Source organism: Anabrus simplex, chromosome 1 (assembly GCF_040414725.1).
Source record: "Anabrus simplex isolate iqAnaSimp1 chromosome 1, ASM4041472v1, whole genome shotgun sequence".
Taxonomy (NCBI): domain Eukaryota; kingdom Metazoa; phylum Arthropoda; class Insecta; order Orthoptera; family Tettigoniidae; genus Anabrus; species Anabrus simplex.
The window spans coordinates 834,414,441-834,430,540 of record NC_090265.1 but is presented as its reverse complement, the minus strand read 5'-3'; positions in this window follow the sequence as shown (position 1 = coordinate 834,430,540).

Here is a 16,100-nt window from a genome sequence, read left to right as displayed (position 1 = left end):
AAGAAAGATAGATATAAAGAAAGAAAGAAAGAAAGAAAGAGAGAAAGAAAGAAAAAAAGAAAGAAAGAAATAAAGAAAGAAAAAAATTATTTTGATGCAATAATCTCGAAGAGAAATCCAAATGCATAAGGCAAATCACTGGATTTAATAAGGAAGGAAATGCAGTTCATATAGGCATGGGTATACTCTCATGACACGCGAAGGACGCAGAAGATTTGAAATAATTAATTAATGCTATTTGCTTTACGTCCTACCAACCAATGTTTCGGTTTTCTGAGACGCCGAGGTGCGAAATTTAATCCCGCAAGAGTTTCGTGTCCGTATATCTACAGAGACTAGTCTCACGTACTAGTACACCAAATGCCACAGGACTGTGCCAGGATCGAACCTGCCAAGTTGGAATGAGAAGACCAGCGCCTCAACCGTCTGAGTCACTCAGCCCAGCTTTGAAATTATTTCTAACGATTTTTAGTTCCAATAATAATAATAATAATAATAATAATAATAATAATAATAATAATAATAATAATAATAATAATAATAATAATAATAATAATAATGATTTTTGCCCAGCTGTAGTTCCTTAATGTACTAGAAGCCAGTGACGAAGAGCTGTCGTATGTAAACACGCTCAAATGTCACTGGCTTCAGCTGGGACTAAAGCTTTTTGCCTGGAAACAGAAGAACAAGGACTAATTCACTACCTCACTACAATCAACTCATTAATGTTACTTGAGTTTGATTTTGAAATCATGGTGGACCTGGATGTGGATTTGTTGCCATTTGGACGAAAATTATAAACCGGGTCAAGGAGTTGTCTGTTAGGTCATCAGCCCAGAGGCTGGTTGGATCCTCAAATAGCACCACCAAAGGTTATGTGGTTATAAGGAAACCGCAAAAACCAATGGCAGCACTAAAATGAGGCGTACTAAGCAAGACGAGGAGTGAGGTAGTTTGCCATTGCTTTCCTCACTGGGTCAGAAAGTGCTATTGCAGCACGACTGACCCTATGAGCAACACCTTTCATAACACTCAGATGCACTAGTCGTGTTCTGAATGTCATTACTCAGGACCACTCATACCCCAGCAGCTTCCATACTGCCACAGCCATGGATGAGACAGGGACTTCGGTGAAAGCTACACTTTACTCTGGCCTGTGCCAAGGGATGGATACAAAAGTACTGTATCCATCAAGAAATAGCAGCAGGCAAGTCAAGGAGTTAAGGCTAATGTTTTAAGAGCTGCATTCGAGCGGAAAACTTTTCGAGGAGTATTCAGAGCTTTAATTCAATTAATATATCATGTTCGTTAGATGCTCAAATACTGGACTTGGCTGTTCTGTGACCGTCGGTTACGATACCAGCAGGAGGTTCACTAAAATATGCGAGATAATGTCTATAAAGCAACACAGAGCGAGGAGTAAATAGGGACAAAGAGGAACTATAGAGCAACTGATAAATTGAAACGAGTACAATGAACACAACGTGCTTCCTCCATTTAGGTGACTGCAGTATTGGAATGAAACTTTTCCAGTTAAACGTCGCGATAAATTTAATTGCAACGTTCAATGTTTATGTGATGATTATGTGATAAAATTGGATAGCGCAGGACAAACAAAGATCTAATCAGAGTACCATATGTTGGGCTAACCTAATTGACGATAGAGCATGTGTTGTGTCACTGCCATACAGGTTGGTCGTCATGACAACGCTTCTGGACCATCCCAATCGATGAAGGGCGCGGCAGGGATGGTGCGGGGCACGCAAATTACTGAGTGAGGAGAGGCATGCAGAGGGTGGTAATGAAGCGAAACCACCCTTTATCTTGATCAAGAGCACAACAGTTTCTTCCTATTCCTTGTAGGACGAGTACTAACCCAATAAGACCTGGCAGTATCGTTAGCACCAGTGGAGTTCACTCCCACGGCCAATGGCTTGACTTAGCTAATAACTAAGCTGGCAAGAGCTTTTACGTTATTGCACGCTTGTTAGAGTTGGGTCAACAACACAGCATATTTGTTTAAAGGAAAGGTAATCTCTTAATCTATAATTTTATCTGCCATTTTATATCAAAGGAATATCAACTAAAAATCAATTTTGAAATGTATTGATGTAAATAAAAATGTATTTATAAATATAGGGTGTCTCGCTGAGGTGGTAAATGAGATTTCGATTCGCCATTAGGAAGTCAATAATTTAATAAAGTAATGTTTCACTTCTGGAAGAGCACGTGGCCATGAGACATCCTACACCAAAAGTGAGGGGTGGGGTGGGGGGTGTGAAGGTTGCCAGGCAAGGAGATCATCCACTCCCCCAAGAGACTTCAGGATCGTGCTTCGACATATATTAAAAATTAACTAATTGTAGTCGTGCCCTGTGCTGCACGTAAATTCACGATGAGTTTTCAGAAAAAATTTCAACAATATGAAAATAAATATATATAAGACGCTAACGTGTATGTTCCTCAAATCTCAAGCTCTGAAACCAGAGAGTGTTGAAAGGTGCGGCTTTTACCAAAATCTTCCAAATCGTCTCAATAATACAGGGAAAGAAATTGCATTTCTTCAAAATTCTACGGAAATGTAGTTATTAGCCAATTTGGGTAATCATACAATCAAATCATTAAATGATCATTCCAATAATTACAGGTGAAGGCTTACCCTAACCCGCAATACATTCTCTGCTTAGCGGGTTGCTAAGCGACTAATTCTGATTGATGATATTTTCATTCTTAGTAATGTCATTGCATGCAGCCATGTTTGATTACAACCTATCAAGCCAGAGAGTATACACTTCCTATGATCACGTAAGAATAATATTGCCTTCTAGACACTCTTTGGTTCTCTAATCTTTCTCTGCTTCCAGTATATTCAACAGTTCGCAGAGCGTTCCTGATAACTTATCTTCTGCTAAGAGGAATAAAGTCTACGTACAAACAGACCCCACCATGACTTCACGACATAAGCCTTAGACATTAACTGGGAACACCTATCGAAGGATAACCTACCTACACTAGGAAGAGAGAAGGCCACGTATCATAATAAAGTTCTCTTCCTGGCAAAATAAGACGCTCCTTCGAGACTGACCTATGAACTCACAAGACAACCGTTCTCTGTAGAAGAATTGCAATTAAAAACACCATTGCATTCTACGACACAATATCAATCTTTACGTCAAGAACTGCAAGATAAAGACAAGCAAATATATGGATAGATTTTTAATAAACAGACGGCATAATGACGTCAGAATGGATCAATTCTGATTACGAAGTGCGGCATACCATAAAGCCCTTATTATTAATTGTTCATAAAACCATCGAAAACGGAAGGTAAAACAGTATGACTCCGACAGGCATATCAAGACGAGTTATCTGCTCTATTTATAAGAACGGGTCCTCTAGTATATTATTAAAATTCTATTTCACAAACTAACATTTACATAAAAAAAAAGAAGCAGAATCATCAAAATACAAAATACAAACAGGTTATTTTCATTCTTTCTGTAACATATGTCACTTTTTCGAACTGAATTCCATCCATGTGTTATCAAACACGCCTCTAATATGAAGAACTACTCAGAAAGTCAACAAATTTCTCTTCTTAGGAAAGTCATTGTTTCCTTGAGAAAGTTGACATTTTGTGACGTCCTTACTCACAAAATAACATATTCACGTCCTTCCTTGAGTTTATATGATAATTGTATTGGTTTAACGTCCCATTAACTACTTTTGTAGTATTTGGAGATGCCGAAGTACCCGAATTTTATCCCGGAATATTTCGTTTATGTGCCCGTAAATCTATCGATACAGGGTTGAAGTATTTAAGCAAATTAGAATACTACTGGACTCAGAAACGATCGAACCAGCCACTCTGAGCTCGGAAGGCTAGCGCTCTACCGTCTGAGCTACTTAGTCCGGAACTTTGTTTTTTATTTCCTATAATGCTTTACTTCATTCGACAACATTCCTTTACTGTTATTTACTGTAGTTTGATTTATTTTTAACTGGCGCTCTATGTCCTAGAAAATGTTCGTAATATTCAGCCATTTCTTCGGAACCTGTGTAGAATCAGAGAAACTAACAATACATCACGTAAGTCTGGACGTTTCTATTTTGCTTTCCTTTGATCCATGATTTCTTTTCTCTTTACTGTCTGTTCTATATAAACATTAAAACAAAGAAAGGAAAATCTGCGAACTTGCTTCCGTCCATTGTGCGTAGTTGCTTCTGTTTCATCCCTCGATTCATGTCATAGTAGTTTTCTTCTGTGTGCCCATTGCAAAATAAATATTTTCTCTACATAATTGAAGAGGTGCATCTGTTGAGAGTATGTAGATGAAATAATGCACTCAGAGCTAAATATTTGGGTAGTGAATGTAAATCAAGAATAAAAATAGAGAAAGAAATCTATACAAGTGCGAAATTATTAATCAAGAAGAGTTGCACTTTCTTTTGTAGTTTAAAAATATGTGGCAACAGGAAATGAGAAAGAAAAGCACTAATTAAAAGAATGACGAGCAGGATACATGTTTGTCCTAGAATATGTGGAATTTTAGTACATCTAGAACAAAAAGAAAGTTAAAAGAAAAAGACGATGATGATAAACAATTTTTGCTGTAGGACTAAGTATAATATTTTACCGAGAGAGATGGCTATGCGGTTAGGAGCTCGCAGCTGTAAGCTTGAATTCGGGAGGTATTGGGTTCCAGGTCTACTCTCGGCAGCCCTGAAGATGGTATTCCGTGGTTTCCCACCTTCACACCAGACAAATGCTGTGGATGTACCTTAATTAAGGCCATGGTCACTTCCTTCACACTGCTAGCCATTTCCTGCCCCATCGTCCCATAAGACCTATCTGTGTCGGCGCGACGTAAAAGAACTCGTAAGAAAAGTATATTGAATATAGCAATAGTTAAATAACTGTAAGAAAGTGAATTTACTGCATGTGTCAAATAAATGAATTTCAATAAATTAGTGCTCTCTCCCCAGTTTAAGGCGATCCGGAACTAGGGGGATGGGTGTATTCTATTCAAGCAGGAGCGTAACGAGTCTGATACGGGCCAACCTCCCTAAATAAAAATTTGGACTCCAAATAAAATGTAAAACTTACGAATATAAATAATATAAATATAATTCTAGCAGGTAGATAATATCCATTATATTGTCAATTTATATTAACAAAGGGATTGTTAACTATTGTATGATTATTAAAAATTAAGTTTAATATGTTTTATTTAGCTGCCTCCGTGCTTTAACGGCTAAGCTGCTAAGTTGTTCACACTTAAAATTGGTTTCATGTTACAGTAACTACGGAACTACACTCTGTAAACGACACAAAAGTTTCAGTTATAATAATTTATTCCATCACAACACAGAGAAATCTACGAACAAAACTGAATAAAAACTGTTCAAGTAAAGTTTGAAATATATAAAATAGCACAAGTAATAACTGATAAGCCTTCGCGGAAATAGAGCTCGTGCAAAACTGACTTGACTGAGTATTATTATACCGGTACCTTCTTCATATTAGATTTATACGTTGGTATCAAATGTCACTGGGCGAGATGGCTGTGCGGTAAAGGTCGTGAAGCTGTGAGCTTGCAACCGGGAGATGGTGGGTTCGGACCCCACTATCGGCATCCCTGAAGATGGATTTCCGTTGTTTCCCATTTTTACACCAGGCAAATGCTGGGGCTGTGCTTTAAGGCCACGGCTGCTTCCTTATCTATCCTAGGGCTTTCCTCTCCCATCGTCGCCATAAGACCTATCTGTGTCGGTGCGACGTAAAGCAAATAGCAAAAAAAAAAAAATAATAATAAATAAAGAAATAAATGTCTGAAAAATGTTAAATGTATAGCACAATCTGTGTATAATACGATCGAAGATGCACTACACACCAAGATAGTATAATTTCCTAAATAAAATATGATGTTTTGGTATCAATTTTCATTGTTGTAATTATTTTTAAATAATTTAGTACAGTTCTTTTGTGAGGAGAATGATGAGAGAGTAGATATATTATTATTATTATTATTATTATTAGAAGCTGCTTTACGTCGCACCGACACAGATACGTCTTTTGGTGACGATGAGATAGGACAGGGCTAGGAGTGGAAAGGAAGCGGCCGTGTCCTTAATTAAGGTACAGACCCATTATTTGCCTGGTGCGAAATGGGAAAGCATGGAAAACCATTTCCAGGTCTGTGGGGTTTGAACCCACTATCTCTCGAATGTAAGCTCACAGCTGCGCGCCCCTGACCGCACGGCCAACTCGCCCTGTACAAGAGTAGACAAGGCCAAGCACTGATTACAGCTGTGCTATAATAACTGCTGCTATATAGCAGTTCCTCTGCGTAAAATTGTAAAGCAAACTATTTCGACTGATTTCTACGAATCTGCTCGGACCATTTCCATGCAGAGTGACATTAGGCTAGAAATATGCTTTTTTAATTTTTTTTTTTGCGAAGAATCTGCAGAGCCCCTTAAAGGTCCGGGCCCGCCTATTTCACAGGACCTGCAGGACCTAAAGTTATGCCCCTGTATTCACTACATAATTGCAGTAACCTTTAGAATTTGTTTCTGAAAATGAAAACCCACAACCTGTTTTCCAGTCAACGAGCGGATCAGGGAGGGGATGGATGAAGCCCCAACTTGCGACGAGGATAGGAATTGTGCCGGCTACCGAAGCCTGTTTCACTCCTCTGGGGCAATTATTAATGACTCACAGATGAAACAAAATTATAGTGGAGAGTGTTACTGGAATGAAGGATGACATGGAAAACCGAAGTACCCGGAAAAAATAACTTGTCCCACCTCCGCTTTGTCCAGCAGAAATTTCACATGGAGTAACCGGGATTTGAACCACATTATGCAGTGGAGAGAAGCCGGCGCGCTTCCGTCTGAGCCACGGAGGCTATCTTCAGAATTATTCTGAACACCTAAAATCTCAAAGTAATTTTCTAATGATGATCGATATTCCATGTCTTGTTAAATGCAGGAGGCCTGTCGCGAATTATATAACGGACAGATCAACGCTCGTTAGACATTTATTACGAAATTTGATGGTTGCATTAAATAACCGATGAGAAAACGTCTGTTTCTCATGCTGGCAGGTGTTGACACCGAGATCGTTTCAACACAGAGTGCGAGGTCTACAAAGGGCAAGCAGGGGCAGGCACAAAGCGCAGTGCACGCCAAGTTAAGGGAAACAAATGGCAGACGGTGCAGGACGCTATATATTAGTGAGAACAGCACCATATCATGCAAATGGCTCATACATCCATTAGCTGGGTTCTCTTAAGTGACTCAACCTGGACTACAAGGACCCCCATTTTTCATTCTTCCACTTTCTAAGAAAAACATTGGAAGTTTGCTATATTTATGAGGCTCTTCTGAAAATTAAAGGTGATGAAAAATAATGACCCACACTACTAGCTTAAAGAAAATGAGTGACATCGTATAAAATGTAAGGTTATGATTTATTTGATGGCTATTAACACCTCGTATGTCCCAGTGATTTTCCTACCCATTACATTCCTCAACAATGGTCACGCCTCCCAGCCATCAGAATAATTTTCGTTGCGTTCATTTTCCTATGGTAAATTTGAAAGGAAAATTAATCTTATCATACCGTATTGTAGGGATGTTGTTTGCATGGCAAATTTACACACATTACAGTATAATGTATTTAAGGTTCATTTTTCGTTACACATTAGCATAGGAAAATTAACACAACGAAAATTATTCTGATGAACGGCATATAAACATGTGGCTGGGAAGCGCGGCCAGTCTTAAAAGGAATATAATGGATAGGATAAGCATTGAGACATGCAAGGTTTAAAAAGAAAGCCATCGATTTGTATTAGTGCTTCTCTCTGCCTTAGCCAATACATAAATACTACTGTACATAAAAATTCATGTAAATAAATATATGAATAAATAAATTCCATTATTTAACGTAATGCTGGGTCAGGCTTGTCTTATATTTGTCATATAATGTAGAGTACAACAATGCTGGAGCAATCAATATTAAAACATATTATGTATGCTATTTCTTTTTGATTAAAATTTAATCCTATTGTATTATATGTGTGTGTGTTTACAAATCGGTCATGAAGGGCAGAAGAAAAGATAAAGATCAGACTCTGTTCAAAGGAAAAGTTCGTGTTCAGGTACGGAATTTCAGTCACGACTGCTTAGGAGAACTTCTTCGGTTAAGCTATCTATCCTTGTGGTCTTCAGAATTGATTATGACGTATAAAATTTCTACTCAGCTACAGCAAGTCTCAGTTAAGTAAATACACTTAAATTCCGAACTGATTTGGGATATACAGAGTGTCCCATGAGAAGGGGAGGAAGGGTGTATTCTGCCCGAAGGCAGGTCCGAACCTCCGCAGAGGTATGCCTGAGCCGGAGTTTACGTACGGTAGGGTGGCCAGTTCCTTTCCGCTCCTCCATTCCCTTACCCCCACCAACAGCGCGTGGCAACCCATCCAAATCTTGACCACGCCCAATGTTGCTTAACTTAGGAGATATCACGGGATTCGGTGTTTCAACACGGCTACGGCCGTTGGTTGAGTGTCCCATGAGGAATGGTTAATATTCAGGGATAAGACAGGAAAGATCATTGGAAGCAAAAAGAAAACTTTCGAATAGTTTCCGAGGTAGAACACATTTAATGTACATTTGTTTCGGGCTAGTGGTACGCACTATGTGTCTTAATCATCCAAACTCTTTGACGTTTTGAAATGGATCCAAGCATTCCGCATGTAATGTTTGTCATACATATGTTCGTGGAATACTGATACACGCGGAAAGTCGCCGTGTGCTGGTAGTAGGACTACGCTGCACCATTTCAACAATGTGTTGCTGTTCCTGCACAGGTTGTTGAACTACACGATCATAAGAAAAATGGGAACTTGGAAGAATGCCCGTTCACGCAATGTCCTGGAAACACCGGTAAACACTCTACGATCAGGAAGTCGACCTGCCGACAGCAGGAGGAGCACTACCATCTCAGACATACACCATATCTGCATATTCTTCAAGAGTATAGATGTGTGACATCTTAGCCGACGCGTGTACAAACATAGTTAACCGACGCTTCTCTCTGATACGCTCTCAATCGCTCGCACTTCTTTACTCACAACACACCATGGACAACTGCACGTTCAAAGGGCTAGTTTAATGGCAGAAATAAATTTCGAACAAAGAGTTTGAAAGCAACGAGGTAGGTTGGGCTAGAATAAAATTGTCGAAGAGGTTGGGTGGGTAAGACATATACGTGTCCGCCACTAGCACAAAAACAAATGTACATTAATAGTGAGTTCTATCTCGGAAACCATTCAGGATAGGACATACATCCATTAGAAATTTTTCTTCGAATTACACTGATCAACAAAAAATGACTTTCGGTTGATATCTTGGCATCCAACACACGTTTTAAGACAACTTAAACATATTGATTCAAATTATGCAAATAAATTTTCTCTATTACCCAGCATTCTTGAGACATACATCAACCATTTATATATGCTAAAATTGTATCAAGGAAAACAACACGCGGACAGAAGTTTCACTAGAGCATTGATTGCTACGTGGAGTAGGCCTACTAATGAACATGGGTTTAGCTAAGATTATTGAAAATGCACCGCATGGCATTTTTATATTACACAGCCACACACTTCGCAAAACAGATTTGTTGAACGTATGCAGCCTCTGGACGCCATAATGTCCACTGTCACCGACAATAAAAGTGAGGCAAATGAAAATGTTCGGCGTTTTATGAAAAATAACGAAAAACAATAAAACAATTCTCGGTGAACGCTGTTACATGAAAAATTAAACTTTGTCAACATCTTTAACAGCTGACGCGATAGAGCAAAACGTTTTCCGGATTTGACATCAGCATGAATATCTTCAATAGAAAGAGTACACAACATGTCGGATATCAACACCTTGTAAATGAGTGTTACCGTTCTTGTCATATCCCTGATAATTGACCATTCCTCCTGGGACACTCTGTATACGAGTATTAAATACGAGACCACGGAGAAACTTCTCTCAAAACTCTGTCATCTTATTGAATAGCCTTCATTATAAAATAATTTTCTAGGTACATTCAGTATACTTACGGGCCTATGTTTTTCTTCCTAGTCATCTTTAGGAATCATTGGCGAGTGGGATAAAAACAAGAAAACCATAATAGTAATGTTATTGGTTTTACGTCCAACTAACTACTTTTCCGGTTTCCGAAGACACCGAGATGCTGGGATTTTATCCCGCAGGGGTTCTTTTACGTACCAGTAAATCTACCGACATGAGACTGATTTCTTTGAGCACCTTCAAATACCATCGTACCGACACAGATAGGTCTTAAGACGACGATGGGGGAGGAAAGGCCTATGAGTGCGGCGGAAGCGGCCGTGGACTTAATTAAGGAACAGCCCCAGCATTTTCCTGGTGTGAAAATGAGAAAACACGGAAAACCATCTTTAGAGCTGCCGACAGTGAGGTTCGAACCCTCTATTTCCCGGATGCAAGCTCACAGTTGCGGGCCCCAAACCGCACGGCCAACTCACGCGGTAGACAGGATCGTACCTGCCAAGCTGCGGTCAGAAGGCCAGCGACTCAACCGTCTGAGGTACTTAGTCCGCTACAAGAGCACAATGAAACTGTGTTTCGTTTCAGTATGATTTATTAAAACTTTAAATTACTTGGTATCTGTTTCCCGATATTGAATAAAACCTTTCATAACTTGTACTTGCTTGTCATAAAGTATAGTCTAATAAAACTAATGTATAATATCACAGTCATTGGCAAACTGAAGTTCAACAAGTACATGTCTAACAGCATTCCAATCACGTGGCTTTCTTGGTAATGTAAGTGATATAGGAAACGTGTTGGCTGGACAAACACGGCCGGCAGGGAGTAGATTGTGTTTACGATATGGTAATGGTTGTTCGAGTGCAAATGGGCCCCAGGATACGTTAAATCCACTAGTTAGCACAGAATGTAGTCTTGCATGGAACTTACTAATATCCCTTTGAATATTATCGAAGTGATGACTTTGGTCAGAGGAGTAATTAATGTGATAGGGGACTGCCTGCCAAAATAAAAATTCGGGCCCCCTCAAATGAAACGTACATCCTAGGAATAACTAATATAAATGTATATAATATTTAAGCACCGTCTCTCAGACCAGGAGATTTGTATCGGAGAAGGAGATGTGTGGGGAAGGTGAGAGGGTTCCACTACTACCCTCCTACGTATAACAATGCAGTGACGGTGCACTAGGGGATGTATGTGCCTCCACCTGTATAAATACCTGACTTTGGGTACCGAGCTCGATAGCTGCAGTCGCTTAAGTGCGGCCGGTATCCAGTATTCGGGAGATAGTGGGTTCGAACCCCACTGTCGGCAGCCCTGAAGATGGTTTTCCGTGGTTTCCCATTTTCACACCAGGAAAATGCTGAGGCTGTACCTTGATTACGGCCACGGCTGCTTCCTTCCCACTCCTAGTCCTTTCCTGTCCCATCGTCGCCATAAGACCTACTGTGTCGGTGCGACGTAAAGCCAATAGCAAAAAAAAAAAAAGAAATAGCCTGCCTTTGGCCTTTATATACAAAATTAAGTTCCCAGAAGGAAACCATAATTTCACCGATTGCGACTGTTAAAACATTTTACCTCTTCTGAATTTTTCAATCGTGAAGTTAACAGCGTTTCGTCAAGCTTAAAGGCAGGCATTTATACAAGTGTAGGCACATACTTCCCCTAGTACACCGTCACTGCATTGTGCTACATAGGAAGCTTGTAGGTGTCTCAACGGCGCACTAGACACCAGCGTCTTGGAAGGTTTTAGCAATCCAAATGATGAACCCACTGCTACACTGGGGCGAAACAGCGGTAATTTCACGATTGAAAAGGCCTGCTAAAGTCAAATAAATAAATAAATAAATAAATAAATAAATAAATAAATAAATAAATAAATAGCTTAAATGTTTTAACAATCCAATCGATGAAATTAAATTGTGGTTTTTTTATGGGAACTTAATTTTTGATAAGTATAAATGCAGTATAAATTCAGCAAATAGAACTGATGCAGTATATTGGCAGATTATATTAACAAAGGAATTATTCATCATTGCAAGATTTTTAACAAGTCATGTTTTAATAATTTTCATCCACTGCCTCCGTGGTTTAACGGCGAAGCTACTAAATCGTATACCACTTTGATATTCATACTTAAAATACGTTTCATTTTTCAGTAACTGCAGAACTAGACTCACAATATACGAACACAATTAAATTAAAAGCTATTGAAATAAAGTTTGAAAAATATAAATTTGCTCAACTGATAAGCCCATTATTGCACATGGAATGTAGACCGTTTTATTTACTTTCGCGCAAAGAGAGTTCGTTCGAAACTGAGTTATTGTTGAATTATGCACAGTTGTCGAAAAAATGTGTGAAAAAATAAAATTATAAGCAAACTTTGTGTATAAAACGATCTCATATACGCTACATATCAAGAAAGTACCATTTTCTAACTGAAATATGATTTTTTATTTTTTTGCTATTGGCTTTACGTCGCACCGACTCTATGTCTTATGGCGACGATGGGACAGGAAAGGGCTAGGAATTGGAAGGAAGTTGCCATGGCCTTAATGAAGGTACAGCCCCAGAATTTGCCTGGTGTGAAAGTAGGAAACCACGGAAAACCATATTCAGGGCTGCCGACAGTGGGGTTCGAACCTACTATCTCCCGAATACTGGATACTGGCCACACTCAAGCGACTGCAGCTGTCGAGCTCGGTGAAATATGATATTTTAAATCACTTATCATTGCTGTAATTATTTTAAAGTTGAAAACATTTCTTAGCAGAAGCAGGAGTCCTAATACTACGAAAAACGTAAAATTGGGCAATTTCCTCAATTTCGGTGAAATTGAAGGGTTAATGTGCCCGGAAAGTTTTCAAATTGTGAGTCTTAGATAGCTCAATCAAACTAAAAAACAAATTTCGAATATCACTTCCGGCCTAAATGCAGTTCTCGAAAAACTGCCGAAAATCGGTTGTTTCTTTAATCTTTTTCTTATCCGATTCAAATCCTAGCCCAATTGAATTATTTACCTAATACTTTTCGTTATGTGTTCCTTGGTTCAATAACCTAAAGTGAATTTTTGATTTTTGAAAAATGTTCGCACCGAATGTAGTTATAAGGGCTTAAGATGAAACTGTGCATTGACTCACATTAGAACTCGTAGTGGTAGAAAAGGTCAAACTGCTAACCTAATCGACGAGATAATGGTTATTAAGAAAATGATTGTAATATTCAGAAAAATAAAGAATATATTCTCATCGTGTTTTATATTTTATTCACCTAAAATTTGTAGCTCATATCCGTACGACGTTTTCAGCATTGAGTTGCTTAACTGAAGGGCTAGAACTGTGTATTTTTTTAATAATTTGGTGTAGATCTTTTGTGAGGAGCGTGTCGGTGTTGCGAGAGACGGCAAGGGCAAGCATTGTTTACATCTGTGCTGTGTTACACTCGAAACAAATCTAAGCTAGATGTAACCAAATAAAAATTCGTCTACGTAAAATTGTTAAAACAATTTCGCCGTGATTTGATAATATGACACTTTCCGTGCAGATTGCCCTTAGGCTACATATAAATTATTTTAATTATCTACGAGGATTCTGCGACGCCCCTTGAAGACTCGACTCTGCAGGCCCTAATGATTCGCCCCTAACTTAGGTGTAAGTTATCAAAATTCTTAATCTGGGCAAAAGGGGCTGTGGAGTTTGAAGGGAGCGGAACAAAATTTTCATTACAACCTCTGCAACCATCACAACTTTCTCTAAAAATCCACGTTATAAATGGCAATAATAAGTAATATACCTAATATGTAGCATCGTTTGTTAGCCGTCCACGTTTTGTGCCGACGATGACACATTCAAATTCTGACATACTCCATGAAAAATTGCCGATGCTTAAATTTGAAATAGTGGATTAAATTGGATGTTACAACCCAAGTGAAATCGTTGGTGAAAATTACGACACCCATAGAAGTATATTATAGTTCGAACAATAGTATGTTCTTCATATTGTCAATTTCAATATTCTTTGAGTGGACATCGACAGCCATTTTGTTTGGATTTCTGATCTCAAGGAAAGCACAAGAACATATGAATAATTAACTAATCTGAGATACGATAGTTTGAAAGAATAAAGGATCACAATATGAAGACTAAGTTCGAATTCAATTGGTGCAAATATTCGTTTATAGGAAGAGGAAATAGGTAGCGGAATAATTTAACAAAAGAAATGTTTGATAAATGTCCAAATTACTTAAGAAAGCACTATGTAAATAACTTTTTCTTCCTATTCTTAATTTTTACTCTTTGCTTTACGTCGCAGCTATACAAATAGGTCTTTTCTTGCAATTGGCTTTACATCGTCCAGAAACAAATAGTTCTTATGGCGACGATTGAAGAGGAAAACCATAGGATTGATTAGGAACCGTCCGTGGCCTTAATTAAGGTCCGAAACCAGCATTTGCCTGGTGTTAAAATGAGAAACCACGGAAAGCCATATTTAGGGCTGCCGCCAGTGAGGTTCCAAACCACTATCTCACGGATGCAAGCTCATACTTGCGCGACCCTAACCGCATGACCAACTCGCACGGTACGTAAACAACTTGTAGGGAATCTGCCACCTGGCCGAGAGATCCTAATGCATATCAGTGATTGATTGATTGATTGATTGATTGATTGATTGATTGATTGATTGATTGATTGATTGATTGATTGATTGATTGATTGATTGATTGATTGATTGATTGATTGATTGATTGATTCTGTCAACTAAACTGCGATTTCCTGATCTCGAACTAGAGTAGATACTTTGTAAGTCATCACCTATCACTCGCACTTTAAAAACAATGCTCTCATTCATCAATTTCGAAAGACATCAAACCAACCGTTCAATTAGCTTTAAATAACAATGTGAATCCAAGTTGCATGCCACTTTGGGTCGACAGTATTAAAGTTGTCTACTCGGGACAGGACAGTGTTTGAATTAATCATTCCACTGCTGCACTATTGGCCTGCGGTGACATTTGTGGCTTTCGATACAATGTGGTGAATTAACATTGTATGCATCGACCTGTTTCCATCACCATCAGAACTGCTTCGTTGTGAATTAGTGGGTACGCTGTAATCTGAGCAGCAAACTTTCGTGGCTTACCCGCATCATTTTATGTACCTAGTAATGTTTAATTTCGTAATGAATCCGTGTTATTTGTTTCTTTAACCACAGCAGAACTGAAAGTAATGCCACGAATAAGTGTATGGTGACCAGAAAAATAGGGATTGATCGACTGCGCAGCTACGCGGAAGGAGTCGTTCAGTTGTAACCTTACATTTGGGAGGTAGAGGGTTTGATCCCCGCTGTTGGCAGTCATGAAGATTGTTTACCTATGTTCTCCATTCCGGATGCTGGATTAAGTGCGACGGCGGGTTGATGCACGTATCATTGTTAACGGAGGACATTTTTAACATTTCATGCAATAAAGAGCTTCATGTGGTACGCTGCTACTTTCTGATCCAGATTTTATCCCGTGATTAATGTTCTACAGAGGTGTGAAAAGTAATAGACTCAACACTAATGTTGTCATTGATACTTTCACGGCGCATACTTATAGACATGATACTCTATAGGCTTTTGGACTTATGCCGTGTCAAGAAAAAAAGGTGAAATTCTTTACGTTTTGCAGAGAACTGTGCTCTGCTTCATCAGAAGAAAATCTCGACTCTCCACGAGAAGACTTCTTAAACAATGACTTTTTAAATTTAGACGTTATAATAGAAGTGGAAATGGTACGTGCATTCGTCACCAGATGGCTCCCCGGACGTGGCACAGCGCTAGCACTCGAAGCGGAAGCTGACCGAACCATCAGAATCAATCTAATGTCTGGATATTTTTATTGTCACATTACGTATTACTTCCCTCCCCATAAAAAATCCTTTGTGCTGCAGTGGAGCCCTTGTATATGTTGCTCGTTGTGAGTTTAAAGTAAATTATATAAAATAAGTTACGTA